Genomic DNA, 17,929 nt, shown 5'->3' on the forward strand with positions numbered 1-17,929 from the left:
CCCTCACTCTGTTCCAGACTTCTGCATGTTGCAGCCACAGATTTCAGACAACCTGGTAAACCCACAGCTACAGGGTCAAGTGTTGATGAGAAATACGCAATAGGCCTTCTCAATTGTCCATGTTTCTGGATTAACACTGAAAGTGCACATCCATTTCTCTCACTACAGTACAGCTCAAATTCTTTCTCATAGTCAGGCATACCCAAAGCTGGAGCCTCACACATTTTACTTTTGAGCTCTTCAAATGCTGCCATTTGTTCCGCATCTAGATCCAATGGATCTGTCATTTCACTTTTTGTCAGTTTAATCAGTGGCTTTGCTATCAGGGAAAAATTAATTATCCACTGACGACAATATCCCACCATACCCAGAAACATTCTCACTTCTCTCTGGGTTTTTGGAGCTTTCATTTCTCTGATTATTCTGATCCTGTCAGTAGTCACTTTTCTCATACCTTTTTCAATATTATGTCCAAGATAATGAACCTCTTTCTTGCAAAATTGCAATTTGGCTGGAGATACCTTTAACCCTCCATCTGCCAGATGATTCAGTAAAGCTATGGTATCCACTTCACAAGCTTCACGTGTCTTTGATGCCACCAGTAGGTCATCAATGTACTGCACTAACACTGAGTTTTCAGGCATAATCAAACTCTCCAACGATTTCTTCAATAACTGATTGAATATCGAAGGACTTTCTGTATACCCCTGTGGGATACGACACCATGCTAAGATACGCTGGCCAAACCTAAATGCAAAAATCGGCTGGCTGTCATGATGCAATGGAATTGAAAAGAACGCATGACACAAATCAATCACTGTATACCACTCAGCATCATGTGGAATTTGATACAGAATCACTGATGGATTTGGCACAATAGGACAACATGCCACCACAATTTGATTAACTTTTCTCAGATCTTGCACGATCCTAAATTTGCCATTGGGCTTTTTCAGTCTCATTATCGGCGAATTACACGGACTACTCAGTAGTTCTCTCAGAACTCCTTGCTGAATCATTTTCTCAATTATAGGAGTTATCCCTTCAATTATTTCTGGTGTCATTTTGTACTGAGGAATGTTAGGATATGTGATTCCCTCTTTCACTGCAATTTTCACTGGATCTACATTATTCATCAATCCCACATCATCTCCTGTAAAATCCCAAACTGCTCTTTTCACTGTGTCTCTCAGCTCTTGAGGCAAATCCTCCGGATTAAACACAGCAAATGCACCAATTAACTCACTTTCTCTATTTTCTAGAGTCATTCGATAGAAAACATCATCATCTGGTGTCTCAAAAGCTATTCCATCTGGTGTACAAAAAATTGTGCAATTCATCTTACACAATAAGTCCCTACCTAACAGGTTCACTGGACTCGTATCACAGACAATAAATCTGTGCATGTCTGAAAATTTCCCTATCTGTACTCTTACTGGTTCAGTAAGACGTGTTCTGATTTGTGTATTGGCTACACCAACTACTTGGATTGCTTCATCCGAGAGAGGAAGATTTTTAACATCTGTTGACCTGACAGTTGATCTTGTCGCACCTGTGTTTACCAAAAAAGTAACACTCTCCTCATTTATTTTCCCATCCACAAATGGTCCTGCCTGGTCTATTTCTAGAGTTGCACCAAGTATGCACTCTTCTTCCTCTCCTCGGCACCGTCAATAATCCCCCTCAGACTCACTCCCTTCACTCTTTAACAAGTACTGCTGTACTTTGTTAGAACGTCTTGGTTTGTTTACCTGCTCATCATTGTAGAATCCTGAGTCCTGATTATATTTTTGTACCCCTCTATTCTGCGGCAAGGGCGGTTTTGGCTCTTGACTCTGCTGTCTCACAACTTTCTGTTGTTGCTGTTGATTATTCCCTTCATTCTGGTTCTGCACCTGTTGATTTAAAGGTTTATTCTCATTACTCACTAATGGTGGATTAGGACATTCAGATCTCCAATGTCCCAGCTGGCCACAGTTGTGACAAGGGAACTTTTTCTTCGCTTCCTCAAGACTTCCTTTCCTGCATATCTGGGTCTATTTCTTGCATTATTTCCTGGATTATTCGCCTGTTCCACTAACTGTGCTTCCTGTCTTTCTGCAACTTTCACTTGTGCCCACATTGCTTTCTCTTTCAGCTTTCTTTGTTTTGCTTCAATTTCATCACTGAAGTATTTTGCATGTCTCAGAATCTCATCTACTTTTTTACTCTGCCAATCCACTGTGTGTTCACGAATTCTCTCACCAATTTCAGGTCTTAGGCCATATACAAATCTGTATACAAAGTGACTCAAATCTTTGTCACCCAGGTGTTCATCTCCACTGAATTGTTTAAAAGCCAGTATCAGCCTCTCGTAAAAAGCATGAACTGATTCTTTCGCTTCCTGTTGTGTTCGATCTATCTTAACCCAGTCTGTCTCTTTTGGAGGAACTTTACTCTTCAGGTATACCATCACCTGATCATACTTCCTCATTACTTCTGGATCTGGTGCCCCTGTTCTTGAATCTCTTGGATATTCCTCAGTAGGCCAACTCACAACTATTTTACACTCAGTCCACAAGTCTGCTGGAACAATTATATCAAACAGACTATTCAGGTCAACCCACAGCACTTTTGACAATTTCACAAACCTATCTACCTGCCTATACCACTCAACGGGCTTTTCTCTCAATCGAGGGAAATCATTCGTAAATGATAAAATATCCTGTCTGGTCCATGGAACATGTACATATCCTCCTCCAGGTATTTCTCTCATAGGATAATTATCCACTGGTTTCTCTTTTTCTCTCACTGGAAATGCTGAATAAGTTGTTCTATCTACAGATTCCTCTCTTTTCTTATACCACCTATCCTTCCACTTTTCAACATCACCCCATCTTCGCAGTAATGCCACCATTTCTTTAATCTGTCCTGTTCTACCAGAAACATTCAAATTTTCAATGTCCTTCTCTGTAAAATCCATCCTGTAAGTTCTCTGTAAAGCTTTCACTTTATCAATATCAACTCCTTGCTCATTTGCTATTGCTCTTAGCCTGTCATGTGTATTCCTTGCTCTCCAGGTAATACTTTTGCACATAAACAACAGCTCACCATCATGATGACTCTTCAGGATTTCTACTGGAACTGTTCCTGTCACAAGCTCTTCTAATTCTATACGTAACCTAGCCACATCAATAACTTGTGAATCCTTATCCTTTTTCTGAAGAACCTTCATCCAATCATTTAAATCATCAACTGTTATTTCAGCAGTTTTTCTCACTGGAACCACTCTTTTCTGCGGTTCTAATATTGGCATCCCTGAACAACCAGGTTCACTAGTATCCAATAGTTCACTACATGTGTCATGTCTTGTTTGTCTCAGGTCACTTCTTTCTGCTCTTTTATCTGAATCTCCTGATGGACCAACTGAATTTGTCAGATTATTCCCAACATATGGAATCACCAGTCCATTCTCACCTGCTTTCTGTTTGTCAAACACAGGCATAACTGGACCTATTGTTACAGGCACCGTAACAGCTTCCAGATTCTTCGTTAACTCCCTAATTTTCTCAGTCAGTTCTGTTGTCGTTTTTGCTAATTTTCTGGCATTTTCCTCACTACTTCGATTTTCTCTCTCCCTGAAAGAACTATTACTTCTTGATTCAGGTGTCACTTTTTCTTTCTCAATAATACAGACTGTATCTCTTATCGGAGAAACAACTGGTGTACTCTCATCTGGTTCTGGTCTATATGGAGGTGGTCTCTTGTAAATCATGTCATTTAAGACCTCATCATCATACTCATTAACTCCAACTGCTCCCTCTTCAATTGTTCTCATAGGATATAATCCCTCTGACATATTAACATCTCGCCATCTTTTCATCCGATCATGATGTGTTTCACGATCATGTCTCCTCCCAAACATATTCCTGTAATACCCTCCAGACCTTTGCTTTTCTCGCTCATGAACTTCCTCTTCCCATTCCACTAAAGCCTCGAACTGCGTAGGTCTCGGCTTCGGGTCCAGACGTACCATCTTTTCCCGTAAATTTCTCAACACGGCCAAATTAAATGAACCATGTTCTGGAAATGCTAGAACACCATCTTCTTTAGTATACCTAACCCAATTCTGCAACCATATACAGGTATGTAATCCATATTTCGCAACCATGAAGGATGCAGGTGTTTTCGCTGGAGGTAGCAACTCACCCTCTCTTGTTTTAACCTCTTTATCCTTGGTAAACCACTTTTTAACTTTCCCAAAGAACGTTTTTTTCTTTTTCGCCTCTTGGTAATACATTTTAGCGCTTACTAAAACTCTCTACTCTCTCCGTATTATAAATATACAATACGAGCTTCTCAACCAATAGCAGCGCGACTCACACTAACGCACCAATCCTGGAGCGTTTACGTCACTAAACAGCTCTTCCAATCCCTGCGCAACTCACACTAACGCACCAATCCTAGCGCGAACCCTATTCTGATCCACTATCCAATCAGAGCGCGGACTTTCTGACGTCAACAGTCGCTGCAGTTTGTCTCTGTCTTCTGTCTCTCGTCTACCCCTCCTTTACAAAATCTCTCAGTAGACTTCGTGTCAAAATTTTTACAAAATCTATTAGTTACAACATTAAAACATCTCCATTGTCTGCTTCGCTAACCACAGAATAGTAAAAGAGAGTCTTTTCATAAGTCAACAAACTTTCATACATCTCATAACTGTTTCCTCTAGGACTTATCCAAAGAGTCTTACAATCAATAAATGTATATACATTCACGCACATTCATGCAAGAAAAATATAGTACATGCACACAGAATCCTGTTTCCCGAGAACAGACAATCTGCTCCACTACAGAATTATAACACACATTAACTAAGTAACTTCGCCCAGTTCCTGAAACAAGCTCAGAGAATACCTATTACTCCTCCCGCGATAAGCTTTAACGGAAATCCTTACGGATCCCTGGGACTTAAGACCAGAGTTTCACAGATAACCTTCACTATCATTCACACTCTTTATATACCAGAAATATATCTAATAGTAACATACGACGATGTCACTGATTCCGAACCCAGACAATGTGAACGCGCAACTTCAATTGTCACACGTTATTCCTTACAATCCCGTCTTTCCCGAGAGCAGCATATACTTCCCTCTGCCCTACTACGGAACTGCTACAACAGCTTCCAAGTTCCAGAAGCACTACATATAACTCAACATGACGACTTCAACATATAGTATTAGTACATATACCAATATCTACAAAATAAAATCAATAATCAATAAGCCAATATACAAGCAATCTTATCAGATCAAGACAACCATCTAAAACCATCCTCTGCTACCAGGATTGGTGCGTTAGTGTGAGTCGCGCTGCTATTGGTTGAGAAGCTCGTATTGTATATTTATAATACGGAGAGAGTAGAGAGTTTTAGTAAGCGCTAAAATGTATTACCAAGAGGGAAAAAGAAATTGAATAAGGGAAAGAATTATTGACGGTGCCGAGGAGAGGAAGAAGAGTGCATACTTGGTGCAACTCTAGAAAAAGCTAGATAAATGCATACACATGATGAGCAGGTAAAAAAACGAAGACGTTCTAACAAAGTACAGCAGTACTTGTTAAAGAGTGAAGGGAGTGAGTCTGAGGGGGATTATTGACGGTGCCGAGGAGAGGAAGAAGAGTGCATACTTGGTGCAACTCTAGAAACAGAACAGGCAGGACCATTTGTGGATGGGAAAATAAATGAGGAGAGTGTTACTTTTTTGGTAGACACAGGTGCGACAAGATCAACTGTCAGGTCAACAGATGTTAAAAATCTTCCTCTCTCGGATGAAGGAATGCAAGTAGTTGGTGTAGCCAATACACAAATCAGAACACGTCTTACTGAATGAGTAAGAGTACAGATAGGGAAATTTTCAGACATGCACAGATTTATTGTCTGTGACACGAGTCCAGTGAACATGTTAGGTAGGGACTTATTGTGTAAGATGAATTGCACAATTTTTTGTACACCAGATGGAATAGCTTTTGAGACACCAGATGATGATGTTTTCTACCGAATGACTCTAGAGAATAGAGAAAGTGAGTTAATTGGTGCATTTGCTGTGTTTAATCCGGAGGATTTGCCTCAAGAGCTGAGAGACACAGTGAAAAGAACAGTTTGGGATTTTACAGGAGAGGATGTGGGATTGATGAATAATGTAGATCCAGTGAAAATTGCAGTGAAAGAGGGAATAACATATCCTAACATTCCTCAGTACAAAATGACACCAGAAATAATTGAAGGGATAACTCCTATAATTGAGAAAATGATTCAGCAAGGAGTTCTGAGAGAACTACTGAGTAGTCCGTGTAATTCGCCGATAATGGGACTGAAAAAGCCCAATGGCAAATTTAGGATCGTGCAAGATCTGAGAAAAGTTAATCAAATTGTGGTGGCATGTTGTCCTATTGTGCCAAATCCATCAGTGATTCTGTATCAAATTCCACATGATGCTGAGTGGTATACAGTGATTGATTTGTGTCATGCGTTCTTTTCAATTCCATTGCATCATGACAGCCAGCCGATTTTTGCATTTAGGTTTGGCCAGCGTATCTTAGCATGGTGTCGTATCCCACAGGGGTATACAGAAAGTCCTTCGATATTCAATCAGTTATTGAAGAAATCGTTGGAGAGTTTGATTATGCCTGAAAACTCAGTGTTAGTGCAGTACATTGATGACCTACTGGTGGCATCAAAGACACGTGAAGCTTGTGAAGTGGATACCATAGCTTTACTGAATCATCTGGCAGATGGAGGGTTAAAGGTATCTCCAGCCAAATTGCAATTTTGCAAGAAAGAGGTTCATTATCTTGGACATAATATTGAAAAAGGTCTGAGAAAAGTGACTACTGACAGGATCAGAATAATCAGAGAAATGAAAGCTCCAAAAACCCAGAGAGCAGTGAGAATGTTTCTGGGTATGGTGGGATATTGTCGTCAGTGGATAATTAATTTTTCCCTGATAGCAAAGCCACTGATTAAACTGACAAAAAGTGAAATGACAGATCCATTGGATCTAGATGCGAAACAAATGGCAGCATTTGAAGAGCTCAAAAGTAAAATGTGTGAGGCTCCAGCTTTGGGTATGCCTGACTATGAGAAAGAATTCGAGTTGTACTGCAGTGAGAGAAATGGATGTGCACTTTCAGTGTTAATGCAGAAACATGGACAATTGAGAAGGCCTATTGCGTACTTCTCATCAACACTTGACCCTGTAGCTGTGGGTTTACCAGGTTGTCTGAAATCTGTGGCTGCAACATGCAGAAGTCTGGAACAGAGTGAGGGAATCATAATGGGATATCCTGTAAGGGTATTCGTACCTCATAATGTGGCAATTCTTTTGACAAGAAGCAGAACTCAGTACATGTCACATAGTCGGTTGACTAAGTATGAAAAAGTGATTCTGGGAGCATCCAATGTGACTCTTGAGAGATGTGTGAATGTGAATCCAGCGACACTCTTGCCGGATATTGAAAATGTGGGTATAAAAATGGAAGATGATCATGATTGTTTGGATGTGCTTGAGTACTGTACAAAACCGAGACCAGACATAAGGGATATTCCCTTACCTGAGAATGACCATGTGTTGTTTGTGGATGGATCATGCTTGAGGAATGATGATGGTGTGCTATGTGCAGCATATGCGGTGTGCAAAGTTTCAGAGGTCATGGAAGCATCACCATTGAAAGGAGTGAAATCTGCGCAAGTTGCTGAATTAATAGCATTGACAAAAGCTTGTGAGATTGGGAAAGATTTGAGGACGACTGTGTTGACTGATAGTCAGTATGGATTTGGAGTGGTGCATGATTTTGGCCAACTTTGGCTACAAAGAGGTTTCTTGACATCGAGTGGAACTCCAATAAAGAATGCTGAAATGATTGGAAAATTGCTTGAGGCGATACAGCTGCCTAAGGAGTTAGCAGTTGTAAAGTGTGCTGCCCATGGTCAGGGAGAAGATTTTATAACGATTGGAAACAGGTACGCCAACGATGTTGCGCAGTACTGTGCCAAGACCAATTAGTCCATTAACAGGGAAAGAGAAAGGGAAATGTCTTTTCTTTCTGTGATGTTTACTAATGTCCTAGAGACCTGGGATGAAGTGAAACAGTTACAAGATGAGGCAGGAGATGAAGAGAAACAAGATTGGATTAAGGCAGGATGTGCTCCAAGAGAAACAGACCATGTTTGGGTCTACAGAGATGGCAGACCAGTGATGCCCAACTCCATCTTGTCGTCAATGGCAAGGATGTATCATGGCCAGGGACATCTGGGGAGAGACGCGATGGTTAGGTCGTTTAAACAAACCTGGTACAATGCAAAGTTCAGGACAATTGCAGAAAGCATCTGTCAGAGGTGTTTAGTTTGTCAGCAATTTAACACTGGGAAAAAGACAGTGGTGAGTCTGGGAACAATAGGCAGAGAAGGAGGTCCTTTTACAAGAATGCAGATTGATTTCATTGAGATGCCCCAAGTGAACAGACTGAGGTATGTTCTAGTGGTAGTCTGTTTGTTTTCAAGGTGGGTGGAAGCTTACCCGACTAGAAGAAACGATGGATTAACAGTGGCAAAGTTACTGTTGAGGGAGTTGATTCCTAGGTACGGGTTTCCAGTTACAGTCGAGTCTGATAGAGGTAGACACTTTCAGAATGAGCTCATGGGTTTGATTTGTGAAGAATTGAAAATACAGCAGAAGCTACATTGTGCATACCGACCAGAGGCTTCTGGTGTGGTTGAGCAGATTAATGGCACAATCAAAAATAGGATTGGAAAGATGTGCTTAGCCACTGGCATGAAATGGCCAGATGTTTTGCCTTTAGTTCTGATGACAATGAGATCTACTCCAGATAGAACTACTGGTTTGAGCCCGCATGAAATAATAATGGGACGTGCTATGCGCCATGCATTCGTGCCTGTCAATAAGTTGGTGACAATAACTGATGACATGATTTTGGATTACTGTAAAGGCCTGGCTGACGCAGTTCATTCTGTGTTTCACCAGGTTGGAGAAGAAGCTACCACACTTGAGAAGAAGGAAGCCCATGATCTGAGTCCAGGAGACTGGGTGAGGATTAAGGTGCACAGAAGAAGAAATTGCTTGATTCCAAGGTGGGGAAGGCCAAGACAAGTCATTCTGACTACAACGACTGCAGTAAAGTGTGCTGGAGTGAAGAACTGGGTACATGCAAGTCATACTCTGAGAGTTCCAAACCCAAAAGAAGGGACTGGTAAAGAGTATTTTGAAGAGTCAGATTCCAGTGATGATGAAGATACTGATGATACGGAATCAGTGAGAAAAGAAGATGAGAGAGCTTCAAGAGAACCACTGCGAGTATCAGAAAGGAGATCAGATTCTGTAAGAGAGCCTGAAGTTTCAAACAGCAGTGAAGGAAAAAGAAAAGGAAAAAGAAATCACACAGAGACTACTCCTGAATCAGAAGAGGAGGAGATTGAAGAACCACTTGAGATTATACTTGAAGAAGTAGGGTCAGAAGAAGATAGAGAGGGACAGATTGCGGAAGACCCCCGAGGAGGTGTAGGGAACATTCATGAGGAGCTAGGTGAAGGGACAAGTAGACCTAAACACCTTGCATCAATATCAGGTCGATCGGATCTGGTTTAGTGACTGTCCTAATCAATAACATAATCTACACAACATATACAATAATGATCAAAAATATAAACCCAATAATTGACAAGAAAGAAAATTCAACACCATGTTTTAAAATTATATTGCTTTATCTAAAATTAGTCAAGTAAAATTAATCAGAAATAATCATTTCTCATAGTTACCTATTCTAACTAAGTGTCAGAACGGGTCAGGACAAGTCTCTCGGTAAAGTCTCTCAAGATGAAGTCCTCAGCACGATCCTCAGCAACGCGGCTTCACGCAGCAAAGGTAAATGGCAAGTGGCAAAAGGGTGACAAGATCCCTCCCTAAGCTAACAGTTTTTATAATGAAAATTACAATGGAAAGACTCATCAAGTTTGCAAGAATACGCTGAATCACTGAGCAGAGCGAGAAGGAAAGGATGCAACATTTGTGAACCTCCGCTCAGGAAAAATACACATAGCGAAGACTACAGAACAGGAACCAAGAAAATAAAACATGTATCACATTTAATCCGGTTTCTCCTCGGCCATCGAGCCACAGTCCAGAGTTTTCCTCTACGGCTCCTTTGTCTTTCGAGATTGCCAAGGACACTTTCACTTTTCTTGGAGAACACCCAAAGCTGCTGCCGTCCTCATGGAAAGTTTCATAGAAGGACCATGGTCAGTCACACTCAAGACCATTTCCAGCAGGGGTCTCCCTCGTCACGTCTTTCACATATTCACTCGAGGCCAGGCTCTCAAAATTAGCCATCATAGATTAGGCCTCCATAGGCCACAATAGACCATCTCAATTAAAAGAAATAAAAACAACGTTACTACAGCATAATGATTAAACAGTGTTAACCCCACTAATACCCTTATGTGTATGCATTTATCTAGCTTTTGCGACATAAGAAAGCATTAATTCAGACAGCGTTTTGTGCTTAAAATAAACAGCACACCGCAACGTTTAAACATGAAAACTTGCACGTTATTTTTTAGAAAACAAAAACAGCACACACATGCTAACCCTTGTGTAACTTTTCTCTTATGTTAAGACAAACAAATTGATTAATAAATACACACTTGCACAAGACAAATAATTAATTTGTTATTTATTAATATTTAATAAAACGCATAGACATACCAGAGCTTCAAAAACCCCTGAATTTTCTAAATGAAAACTCTGCTCCAGCACAGGTTTCAAGAAATCACATTTGTAGTTAACTACGTGCCAGGTGTAAGGGACATACGTGCTGGCTGATTACCAAGGTTGCCTTTGAATAGTTTGGGTTCTAGTTAAGAGGACGATGGTTGGATGTTGGCCACCGTGCACTCAGTCTCCGGGGCAGCAGCCAGTGAAGAGGGCTGGAGACGCTGTGTCAAGGAAAGTGATGAGCTGCGTAGGATGACATCACACATTTCTATGGGCTGGAAGAGAGAGATGAGCAATAATCCTTGGTCAGAAAGTGTAAGCTGGTTTGGTCAGAGTCGTCAGACATGAAAGGTTTAGTACCACGCGGAGGACAATTGGAAGTACCAGTTTCCCAACGAAAATAATGAAGAGTTTAATTCATGAAGGACGTAGCGTTATGACGTCTATGAAAAGAAAACGCAGAATGGATTTTTGGTGACCAGTCATGGACATGGATTTAAGGCCAGATGTACAAAGTGTTTTTGTGTTTACAAACGGGCCGATTTGCAGTATTTGCGATTCGGTAACCTATTACCGAATCTTAAATTTTGTTTGCAATTTGGTATTAGGGACGTGCATTCCTTCCTAACAATGAATCGCAGAGATATGTGCGAATGGTTGGCGACCGAAATGCAGTCGCAAAAAATTTGTATTTTACCACCTACTTTAAGTAGGAGGTAACCCATTCGCAAATGGGAAGGGGTTCCCAAGGGACCCCATACCCTTTGTGAATGTTTGTTAAAATATTTTTTATTAGCAGGCAGTGGTCCCGTGGACTACTGCCTACTGTTTAAAAATGAAAAGAAAACTTTTTATTCTTATTTTTGAAAGTGAAAGGAAAATGGGCGGCATTTAACAAAAAAAAGATTGTTTTATGTAAAAGCAATCACAGACATGGTGGTCGGCTGACCCTAGTAGGCCACCATCCTTGTGATTTTTGCGATTCCCAATTGGTTACAATCCGAGACCTACCTCATTAATATTCATGAGGTACGTCTATTTGCAATCCACTGGGAATCTCAAAATGTGTAAAACACACAGGGCCCGATTCACAGAACTAACTTAAGACAAAATCCTAAACTTACTACCATTTTGGTATTCACAGAAGGCACTTACTCATTTCGGTATTCACAGAAGTTAGGAGTCCTAACTTTAGGACTCCTAAATGCCTTCTGTGAATATCGAAAGTCTTAAAATTAGGATTTTTCTCAATTTAGTAGTAGTAAAGTTAGGATTCCTAACTTTAGGACATCTAAAGGCCTTCTGTGAATTCCTAAAGTCTTAATGTTAGGATTTCTCTCAATTTATTAGTAGTAAAGTTAGGACTCCCAACTTTAGGACTCCTAAATGCCTTCTGTGAATACCGAAAGTCTTAAAATTAGGATTTTTCTCAGTTTCTGAGTAGTAAAGTTAGGACTTCTATCTTTAGGACTCCTAAACTGAGAAAAATCCTAATTTTAAGACTTTCGGTATTCACAGAAGGCATTTAGGAGTCCTAACTTTAGGACTCCTAACTTCTGTGAATACCGAAATGAGTAAGTGCCTTTTGTGAATACCGAAATGAGTAAGTGCCTTCTGTGAATACCAAAATGGTAGTAAGTTTAGGATTTTGTCTTAAGTTAGTTCTGTGAATCGGGCCCACATATTATACATTACTGTTTGCGATTACCAAATAGAGAATCACAAAAATTTGGTATTTGGTAATCGCAAACACTTACTTTCATACGAGAGATGAGTGAAAGAGTGTGTGGAACGTATGCAGACTGACAAATCCATTTCAAGCATGGAGTCCCCCGTTGTACCTATTAGATTTACTGTCAGGTCCTGGCAAAAGGTTGGTGTGTATATTTGTGGACCTTTTGGGTATTGGGGAGTGAGGGGCACGTTTGCTACAGTATTGATGGACGATTACTAAAGGTGGCTCTAGGTGAGTAGGTGAGAAATTAAAATCTGAAAACTGACATGTTCATGAGGGAAAGGCTTCCAGAAGAGATAGTCACAGACAATGGTCCCAAGTTGGTGTCTGTAGAGATGGAGGGGCAGATTTACAAGCCCCTTGCGCCACTTTTGCGTCACTTTTCCCATGTTAAAAATGCAGCAAAAGTACCGCAAGGGGCTTGTAAATCTGCCCGGAGTTTTTAATTGCTCGAGGCACAAAACATAATTCCACGGTTTTGTATCGTCCAAGAAAGAGAAAACAGTCTAGTGGAACGATCTATCTGCTTATTGGGTAGTTGTGTACAGATGTCTGTGGGAAATGGAATGGCCTGGTCAGTGTGACTGCACTCCCCCGTGCAGCTCCACCACTAAGTGCTGCTCCCTGGGCCCCCTTAGCTCTGTTGTAGGGTGTTCAAGGCCCTCCTCCACCCGCAGGCACCTGCCTGTGCCTCATCCCTCGTGGTCCAGTGGGAGAGCACTCTGCTCTTCTGCTGTTCTGCCTCTCTTGCCTCTTTCCTTTTTTGCCCCTTTTCCTCTTTCCTTCGTTCAGGCCTTATGTAACTTTTCTGCTTTTCACGTCTCACTCTTTCCTTTGCTTTGCGCTGCTGCCCCCGCGGACCCTCCCCCCTCCAGTGGGTCCTTCACCCTCCCGCCTCCCAGCTGACCCACCCTCCCCTGATCCCTACTTAATGGTTTCTGTGCCACAGGCATGCCAAAGGCAAGCTCGTCTGCACCTGTCCGCAACCCGACCGCAACCAGTGCCAAGCACCCTCCACGATCACAACCCCGGATGCAACAACAACTGCCTGCTCTCAACGCTGACCAACATCCATGGCCCTCTCTCCTGTCTACACTGCCACCGTACCTTCACCCACCTCTGTAGCCCAGCAGCATCTCCCTGCCTACCAGACATCACCCCTCAAAAACCACTCAACTGCATCCTCCTCAACGTATGTTCCCTACACAAGCATGCCATAGAAATCTGGGTCCTCCTCAACACCTACTCGTCCAACGCCGCCTTCCTCACAGAAACCTGGACCAACACTAACTCTTCACCCGACATCACCACTGCCATTCCCCACAGAAACAAGATCTTGCACAAGTACCGCTCCATCTATCCAGGAGGAGGCATCGCCGTCTTTCACAAAAGCAACCGCCACATGACCACCCTCGTTGACGACACAATGACCCTCATGGATCCAGATCAACCCCAAAATGACTCTGCGGAACCCTCATCTACAGGCCCCCTGTCCCCTGTGCTCCCTTTACTGATGCCATCACTGACCTCATCGCACCCTACGCCCTCACATCCACAAACTACATCCTACTCGGAGATCTAGACTTCCACCTGGACAAACACGATGACTCAAACACCGCCTCCCTCCAAGAGAACCTTGCCAACATACGACTGAAACAACTAGTCATCAGCCCCACGCACACAGCAAAACATGCCCTTGACACTGTCTTCACCGAGGGAAACGGCGTCTTCTACAGCCACACCACGGAACTCTTCTGGACAGATCACCACTGCATTCACTTCTCCTTTAAGAACCGACTGTACACAAGTACGCCCACGTCTCCTCCGCAGAAGCTGGACCAAGTCACCGAAGACCATCTCACCTCCACCCTCGTCAGCACCCCACCACTGACTACGTCAAACATAAACACCGCAGCACGCAACCTCCACCGCTGGATTGGGAACTGCGCCGACACACTCACCCCCTCAAGAAAGCCACCGGACGACACATCAAGAAAGAAAGCTTGTTCATCTCTTCACTCCAAGAATCCAGACGCTCTTTCAGATCACTCGAAAAGACATGGAGAAACAACAAAACCCCAGAAACATGCACTTCCTACAAACAGCAACCACCACACACCACCAACTCATCAAATGCACAAGGAAGAAATCCCTCCAAGACAGAATCCTCACCAATGCACACAACACCAAAGAGCTCTCCTCAATCATCAAGGAATTCGCCAAACCCTACAGCGAAACAACAGATGTCCCACCCTCCCAAGACCTCTGTAACAGACTCAGCACCATATTCCACCAAAACATTAAGATGATCTATGACAACTTCGTCAACCAAGACCATCTCACTGCTCCATCCCCCCCTCATGTGACGCCACCCAACAGACCCTGCTGAAATGGATCCCCCTCACAACAGAAAACACCTTGAAGACCATGAAAAACATCCACTCTAGAGCACCCGCAGACCCCTGCCCATACCACATTTTCCACAAAGCCACCTCTGTCATTGCACCCAAACTACGTCGAACAATCAACTGCTCCTTAGAGACTGCCACCTTCCCCGATGACTGGAAACAAACCGATGTCAACCCCCTCCTGAAGAAAACCTCCGCGAACTTCACAAACCTCAAGAACTTCAGGCCCATCTCCCTGCTTCCATTCACAGCCCAGGTCATCGAGAAGGCTGTCAACACCCAGCTAGCAAACTTAATTGAAGCTAACAACGTCCTGGACACCTTTAAATCCAGATTCCGAAGCAACCACCACCTTACTTGCCACCACCGACGACATCTGCTCCCTCCCCGACCAGGGCGAAACAGCAGCCCCCATCCTCCTGGACCTCTCAGCTGCATTTGACATGACACCCTGGCCACCAGACTCGCCGATGCCGGTATCTGTCGCAAGGCCTTCAATTGCATATGGTCCTTCCACACAGGCAGAACTCAGCGAGTCAGACTCCCTCCCTACCTCTCGGAACCGACACAGACCAGCTGTGAAGTGCCCCAGGGCTCCTCCCTCAGCCCCACCCTCTTTAACATCTACATAGCCTCCCTTGCAACCATTGTCAGGAACCAAGGGCTCAACATCGTCTCTTATGAGACAACACCCAGCTGATCCTCTCCCTCACCAACGAACCCAACATCATCAAACACAACTTCCAAGAAGAATGAAATCCGTCACAATCTGTATGAACAACAGCTGCCTGAAACTCAAATCAGAAAAGACAGAAGTCCTCATCCTTGGCTCCACCCACTCCGCCTGCAGAAATCCCCCACCCCAATAGACCAGGCAAGAAACCTGCCCAAGGCCCAACCAACTGCACACAGTCGAAGGCCACGTGACGTGGTGGATGGTCGCCCATGGGTGATCAGGTGTTGGGCCTGCCCTAAGGCCGAACAGACTGCACACAGTTGAAGACCACGTGACATGGTGGATGGTCACCCATGGGCGATCAGGTGTTGGGCCTGCCCTAAGGCCGAACAAACTGCACACAGTCAAAGGCCACGTGACGTGGTGGATGGTTGCCCATGCGTGATCAGGTGTTGGGCCTGCCCTAAGGCCAAACCAACTGCACACAGTCGAAGGCCACGTGACGTGGTGGATGGCTGCCCATGGTGGGTCAGGCGCAGGAAACCTTGATGTGTTTGATGATCCAAACCCCCCAAAATTCACAGAAAAATACAAAGGTTAAAGTGTAGTTATGGCTAGCTTTGGTTGTATATATATAAAACCCTCTGAATTTGTCTTTGAACCCCACAATTAAAGTGCAGCTGTGGTTACAGTTTAAAAAGGAAAAAATAACACAGAAATTCGAAGGTATGGTTAGGTCCACAATCCATTATTTGAAGAACAGGTGTGCAAACCATAACTCGCACACCAAGTGCACCCCACACTAAACAACCTCACAATATTTATTCCAGTGAAAACATCTAAAAGCACATGGTAATTAGGTACCATTCCATGCTGAAGCCACTCATTTACACTTCATTCCTAGGGCCTTCTTAGCACTGAACCCGGTTTTACTGTCTGTCGATTCCAGCTGGTAAAACCACCAGAGGCCCCACTCCTCCCTGACTGGTTTCTCTGGTGGGGGCAGTATTCACTACTTCCCCATGCCAGAACTGATCTCCCCTGTCCCTCGCTGACTCCCTTACCCGAGCCTTTTACCCCCCACACACAGAACCCCCAACACTCTGGACCACCTGCTGGGAGCTGGTGGTAAATGTCTGCATTTAACTCCTCAGAAAAGGTAATACTGTGCAGGACACTGCCTGGCATTTCCTTGTCACCACAGTTATTCCCCATTCAAAAGGGTTTAGCTCCTAATGAAACAGCACTGGCATGATTTTGTGTGCACCGTTTGCCCCTGGCCTGTACTGTGCAACTCGTAATTGGGGCCAAGGTCCCTGATCTCATAGTTTTAAGTGTAACTTGATTTGTAATCTCATCTGTAAGATTACTTACAACATTTGTTGTTGCATTTATGAGCATAACATTAGGTGTGTGAGTTGTGGTTTCATGGCTGTTGTGTGAATACCCAGTTGTACTGGTGCAAACTCAGTTAGCACCGGTGTGCCTTTATGCCCAAAAGCACCCGTTAGGTCTGTATTTATGTTGTATACTATTGAATGTTGTTTACTCATCCAGGTGGCTGCTGCTTAGCAACGGCAAGCTTCCACTACTGGAATCCAGCTGTGGGGAGTCCAGGAGATGGAGAGTGAACGTTGCTGGGGAGGCAGCTGCTGGAGGTTTATGTCTACACTTCTTGAATAAACTACCTTCTTAAAGTCATCTGAGTAATGTATTACTCAAAAATGGCGATGAGGATGGGATGCAGGTGAAGAAGAAGGAAAGACTGTAGACAATATCTGAAAATTGAATTTCAGTGCACTCGGTGTGTCTGTGCGGCGATTTTTGGAAGATAAAAACTCCTTAAATAAGCGAAGACCTCCAGCAGTCGTGAAGATTCCCTCTACATGAACTACGGGCAGCTTTGCTACATTCATGTAAGTAAGGAATATATTTTACTTACATAGTAACCGTTCCTAGCGACAGAGGTTGAGAGGCACGAGTCAGTGGAGCGGGAGAAGTGCAGGACGCGAGCTATGCAGGCATTATTTGAAGTGTGCGCATCTTCCATCATGCGTAATCGGTGAGGAGCGCGTCAGCCCTTTGTTCCTCTCGCGAAGTTTTGACTCATCACGCGCTTCCCGACGTGACCTTACGTTTAAGGTCGCGTAAACGTGCCGCCATCTTGATTGGCAAAATGTCATCAAATCCTTTCCTGTATGCCCTGGAAGCCGCATTCAGCATCCGAAACAGCTGCATTTTGCCAACCAGGCAATTAATTCAAGAAACGACGAGTCTGTTGATTCAAACACAGAGAACGGCAGTGACAAGCACACCGTTTGTCATTAGAAATTCGGCGCTT

General features: G+C 43.4%; 1 long non-coding RNA gene across 1 annotated transcript; it reads right to left on the reverse strand.

Moving 5' to 3' along the window:
- Positions 1 to 9,745: 9,745 nt before the first annotated feature.
- LOC146797252 (uncharacterized) lies at positions 9,746 to 17,694 on the reverse strand. The gene is made up of 3 exons (XR_014968458.1): positions 17,531 to 17,694; positions 10,882 to 11,044; positions 9,746 to 10,420 (listed from the first exon to the last, which is right to left on the reverse strand). It is a non-coding gene; the product is annotated as an uncharacterized LOC146797252 (long non-coding RNA).
- Positions 17,695 to 17,929: the final 235 nt, after the last annotated feature.

The sequence above is a fragment of the Triturus cristatus genome, chromosome 9 (assembly GCF_964204655.1).
Source record: "Triturus cristatus chromosome 9, aTriCri1.1, whole genome shotgun sequence".
NCBI lineage: Eukaryota > Metazoa > Chordata > Amphibia > Caudata > Salamandridae > Triturus > Triturus cristatus.